Here is a 5,941-nt window from a genome sequence, read left to right as displayed (position 1 = left end):
TCAATGCTTACATCAAAATGTCCCTATTCACACTCAGTAGATCAGAGTTGCAGTACAGGATTTTCTTTACATCCCCTAAAAAGTCTGTTCTGTTCCTCAGAAACTTTACTGTCCAAAACATGCTCAGAATAGATGCATCTCAATTGAACATTTGTGTCAGGTCCAAAACAACCTTTTGCTGATGAAATAATTCTGCCAACAATCATAGAATCATAGAATCATAGAAAGTTTTGGGTTGGAAGGGACCCCTAGAGGTCATCTAGTCCAACCCCTCCGCAGCGAGCAGGGACACCACTAACTAGATCAGGTTGCTCAGAGCCCTGTCCAACCTGGTCTTGAATGTTTCCAGGGATGGGGCCTCCACTACCTCTCTGGGCAACCCGTTCCAGTGTTTCACAACCCTCATTGTAAAGAATTTCTTCCTTATATCCAGCCTAAACGTACCCTGTTTTAGTTTAAAACCATTACCCCTCGTCCTGTCACTGCTGTCTCTACTAAAAAGATTGTCCCCATCTTTCCTATAGGCTCCCTTTAAGTACTGAAAGGCTGCAATCAGGTCTCCCCGCAGCCTTCTCTTCTCCAGGCTGAACAAGCCCAACTCTCTCAGCCTGTCCTCATAGGAGAGGTGCTCCAGCCCTCGGATCATTTTTGTAGCCCTCCTTTGGACCCGCTCCAACAGTTCCATGTCCTTCTTGTGCTGAGGGCTCCAGAGCTGAACGCAGTACTCCAGGTGAGGTATCACCAGAGCAGAGTAGAGGGGCAGAATCACCTCTCTCGACCTGCTGGCCACGCTTCTCCTGATGCAGCCCAGGACACAGTTGGCCCTCTGGGCTGCCAGCGCACATTGCCGGCTCATGTCCAGCCTTTCGTCTATCAGTACCCCCAAGTCCCTCTCAGCAGAGCTGCTCTCGATCCTTTCATCCCCCAGCCTGTATTGATAGCGGGGATTACCCCGACCCAGGTGTAGGACCTTGCACTTGGCCGTGTTGAACCTCATGAGGTTCACACAGGCCCACCTCTCCAGCTTGTCCAGGTCCCTCTGGATGGCATCCCGTCCTTCTGGTGTCTCGACCGTACCACTCAGCTTGGTGTCATCTGCAAACTTGCTGAGGGTACACTCGATGTCGCTGTCCATGTCATTGATGAATATATTGAACAGCACCAGTCCCAGTACGGACCCCTGAGGGACTCCACTCGTCACTGGTCTCCATCCGGACATTGAGACGTTGACCACTACCCTTTGGCTGCGACCATCCAACCAATTCCTTATCCACCGAACAGTCCACCCATCAAATCCATGGCTCTCCAATTTAGAGAGAAGGATGTTGTGGGGGACCGTGTCAAAGGCTTTACAAAAATCCAGATAGATGACATCCATAGGTTTTCCCTTGTCCACCCTTGTTGAATATTCCAACCAATAGTAATAGCAGAGAAGTTAGTTACGAACATCTCTCTGCAGAATAATATCTTGCCGCTGTGAAAATACACTTGTTTAACAATGCTTGCTAAAAAAATTATGCATTTGGATGGATGCACTCACTGCTTTACTGAAATGGAAAATTTCAACTGCATAATCTCTCTTGAGTTAATAAATGCTCTCTCATTTGAAGTGTAGGCCAGGAGCAGAACTTCCAGCGATTCTCCCTATTTTGAAGGAGAAGAAACTAAAATTTAAAAAAGGACTTTTTTTTCTAATGTTTTACTTTGACTTGCAGGCTTGCTGTTCTTTGACATTTTCAGATTTTTCAAGACTTCCGACTTTGCAATGAGAATCGACTTTGCCATGAGAGCCTACTTTCAACACAGCCTTTTATGTAAACACTGTGTTTCCTGTTTTGCTTCAAAGCAAAATGATGAAAAAATCCTAGCATTTATGCAGTCTTCTCACAACAGGTAGTATATTCATGATCGTCTCCTGCAACACAAGTATTTTGTAGACAATAGCAAAGAGCTGTGTTCTACTCAGGGGCCAAGAGTTCACATTACAGAGCCAGGATTTCATTCATAGGAACTGTACCTATGTCATTAGTCCAACCCAAAGAAAGCCACATTTTTCAGGAAGAGAATATCTTTGATTAGGCAAACAGATACAGTTGGGTAAAGCACATTATTAGATAAAGCAGATTTATTTTCAGGTAGATGAACTACTCTTTGGGTCCAAAACATAGAAAGATTATGCAGGTAATTGTAGTTAATTGCTCTGAATTGCATTAATTGTTTCAATCAGTTGGACATTTGCGAGAAAAGTGTTTGCTATTTTGGGAGCAGAGGGTGATCCTGACCCTGCGAAGAGTAGAAGAGGTGACTGAAGCTAAATGACGAGAGGAAACTAATTCGCACCAAAGATCAGCAAGACTTGAGATGTGGGGAAACTCAGAGGTCTGTCTCAAATCCATCTGATACGGCGTCTGGTGTCTGATAGAGTTATATATTTCTGTTCTCTGGCCCATCTTTGATCTTGCAGTGTCAGGACCGCGAGGTTAGCAACGGATAAGTTGTTTGGGGAATACAATTTTCCAGCTGGTAACTGGGTATTGCTGTCCCTTCCTACTTGGTAGCACGTGGTGGTTGGCTGGTTTCACCCACAGAGTTCCCCAAGAGCGGTGAACGCATCGTGTGGCGCCTATGACATTTCAGGACGCACACGTGTAGGGTCTGTGGATTTTCGTGGTTCTGGTGTAGCAGGCATTTATCATGAGGGCTGTGGCAAGATTTGGATCAGATTTTCTCAAGCTATCTGGTTCTAGCCAGCATACGCTGGTCTGCCAGAAATTTGCTTTCAATGATGGAGCTGATGATAATGAGTGTCATTTGAAGGGAAGGAGGGGTGTTTCTAGGAAAAATAATTTCAAAGTATGATTTTCTTCCAACGTAAGTTGCAACTTGTTAACATTTTCCAGTATAGATTTCTTGCATATTGTGGTACGTGATACCCAGTGGGGGATTTTCTCTCTGTATTATAGGTTTAGGTGGCTTCTTCAAATATGCGATACTAGAGGAGAGTCACTGTTGGATGAACATCGTCTGTAGCTTTGTGAGGGCGTGTCATGAATGTTCTTCTCAGAGCAAATGAGGTGATGTCTGTGGGCTGATTGTATATCAGTTTTTCTAGTGTGTTTTGGATAGCTGATGGTTTGTGGAAGGAGGTGTGTTGGTCTGTGGATTTTCTGCATATGGTAGTTTGAAGGTTGCTATTTTTTATGTTGACCTTGGTGTCTAGAAAGTTGATGCTGATGTAAGTTTTCCAGAGATAGTCTGATGGACAATTCTGGTTGCTGAATTTGTGGTAGAAATCAATGAGGGAATCCAAGTTTTCAGTCCAGATGTCATCTATGTATCCTAGTGTATCCTAGGAAACCACGCTGGTTTGGTGGGAAGGTTCAAGTCTTTTTCTTGATGTAACTCCTGAAGAGCCTGATATCCTGGAGCTTGGATACAAGTACCTGGGTGCTTGTAGTTGCATCTGCGATTTGGTGAGGATGAAATTGTTGTGGATAGAGATGAAATAGATGGGCTTGATATATGTAAGATGCCAGTTAGAAGGCTGGTATCACTTAGGCATACAGGTCAAGCGCAATGCTTCCCTGGTGTGGCATAGTGATGATAATACAAAAGATCGTGCCAGTAAGAAGGTAGTTCACGATCCTGGAGGAAGCATGTTTTCCTGGAGAAAGTTGCTTTCATACACAATAAAGTGTCTAAAGATGGTGTCTGCAGATCCTCATAGCTCTTCAGTGAAAGTCTCACTGGGTTTCCTTCTGTAAGACTATAGAAGAGCACATTAAAGTCTTAAGGTGGCAAAAGAAGAGTTTATGCAATTTTTTCCTTCTTCATTAGGAAAAGATTTGAGCTCCAAGGTGAAAAGAGCAGAGGTCTTTCTTGAGTTCCTTCTCATATGAAAGCATCAAAAATCATCTGCTAGCATCACTGATGTTATCCTAACTCCTCCTTTATCAGTTGTTTAATAACTAATTGGTGACTGGATTTTTAAAACTACACAGACTCTTAAAAAAACCCCAGTTATATCTTTAGAAAAATTATTTCACTGTTATTCCTCTCCTGAAAAAATTGTTATTGTAGACCAATGTAAAATTAATTCAGGGGTGTCCAGCTCAGTATAATGTGAGATTATGTTCATGGTTATTTTCCAGGGGATGGTAGCTAGTTTACCTTCATTTTGTTTTCAGGAACGTCGAGACACACTTAGAGAAACTTCCTCCAACTCTCTGCAGACCACAATGCTACCAATGCTCCCGAGCATAAATGTAAGCATTTGGAAAGAAGAGCTAGGAGTAGCCATTCCAGGCTGCTCCATGGCTTCCTGGTGGGTGATGTTGGGAAGCAGGTGCTCTCACCATCATTTCTCAGATGTGTCTCACTGTTGGTGAAGTAATTGTTACTGCACTGTTTGGGTCCAGCGTTAAATGGTATCAGTTTATTTTGATAGTAATTTGTTGCATGGTGGTTTGGTGTATTTCAGACAGTTTCCTTTAATTTGCTGGAGCACGTAATCACGTCTGGTTCAGTCAACCTGTTTGGGAGTTAAAGTTTCTCAGCTCCTTAGCTTAGGCAGACCTAAACAGGACATTCTGTCATGTATCAAGAGTCAAAAATTAGACTGTTTTTCTACAGTCAAAATGACCTACATGGCTTCATCTCATACTCCCATGTTCCTCAAAACCTGAGCCGGACTTCAACTCACTTGCTTTTATGCCTGGACCATTTCCCCATTGAATTTTACAGGGCTACAGACCTAATATACCCGCACTGGCTCTGCAACAAGAACTTTCATAGTATTTAGGAGAACGCTTTCCACAAAGCGGACTAGTCAGGCACAGAAGACGGATCTACCGAAGAGACAAAGTGTCTCCAAAAGTGTAGATAAACTGATGAGTGGAAGTCCAGAGGGAAGAAAGACTACATGTAAGTGGGAAAGACTATAAATAGACAAACCCTGAATGAGCGAGTATATGAAGGGGAGACTTGACTGAAACGGGACCCCCAGAGGACCATGACAAGGAAAGTGCCTACAAACCGTCGCATGGCGTTGTTAGTAGGAGGTTTTGGTACGGCATGTCAGCCACGGTGTGGGGAGCGCAGGAAGATGCCGTTCCTAACCAAGCAATGCAACACCTCCGGAGCAGACCGGTTGCGTGAGGGGAGATGGGGGGGCTCTGATCCGGTTCCGGCACCAACCGACTGCCAGCAGAGCTTTCTGCCGTTTCTTTACCCCAGTCCTTCAGGAGGCCTCCCGTCTCGGGACAGCGCCAGCCAACGCCATTCGTGCCCAGTTCAGAGCGAGGAGTGCAGACACAGAGGGGTCGCCGGACCTGGGGTCTCCTGAGGACCTGGCCCCGCCAAGGGGGCCCGGGGGTGTCCGAGAGGCCCGCTTGGGGTGCGCGCCGCTGCCAGGCACCCCGGGATTTGGGGGGACAGGACCCTCCGTATGCTGCCGGCTGCCTCACAAGGCTGAGCTGGGGTGCGGGGTGAGGGGGGGCGGCCCGCAGGAGCCGGCCGAGGCAGGGCTGCCTGTACTTTGTTCCCTCATGGGGGTGGGGGGGGGTGGGGGGGGGCAGGCGAAGAGCTCCGCTCCGCGAGGAGGAGCAGCCCAAACCGCCATCGTCGGGCGAGCAGCCCGGCGGTGGAGGCCGGGGCTCCGGGGGCAGGGGCGGACCCGACCCGACCCCGACCCTCCCGCCGCGGGCCGGTCTCTGTTCGGGGAGGGGAGGAGGGGGCGGTGGTGCTGTGTGTGGCGGAGGCAGTGGCGGGGGGGGGGGGGGGGGGGGCAGAGGCACGCCGCCTGGGGCTGATTGGCCGCCCAGTTTATAAGAGGCGCCCGGCCGGGGCGGCGAGGTTGTTGGCCGAGGCCGGGGGAGCTCGGCGGAGCCGCCTGCGGAGCCGTCCGAGCGGAGCGGTGCGGTGCGGAGCTGCCCGCGGCGCC

The sequence above is a fragment of the Opisthocomus hoazin genome, chromosome 1 (assembly GCF_030867145.1).
Source record: "Opisthocomus hoazin isolate bOpiHoa1 chromosome 1, bOpiHoa1.hap1, whole genome shotgun sequence".
In the NCBI taxonomy this organism is placed as follows: domain Eukaryota; kingdom Metazoa; phylum Chordata; class Aves; order Opisthocomiformes; family Opisthocomidae; genus Opisthocomus; species Opisthocomus hoazin.
The sequence above is the reverse complement of the archived record's forward strand: the minus strand, read 5'-3'. Positions refer to the sequence as shown.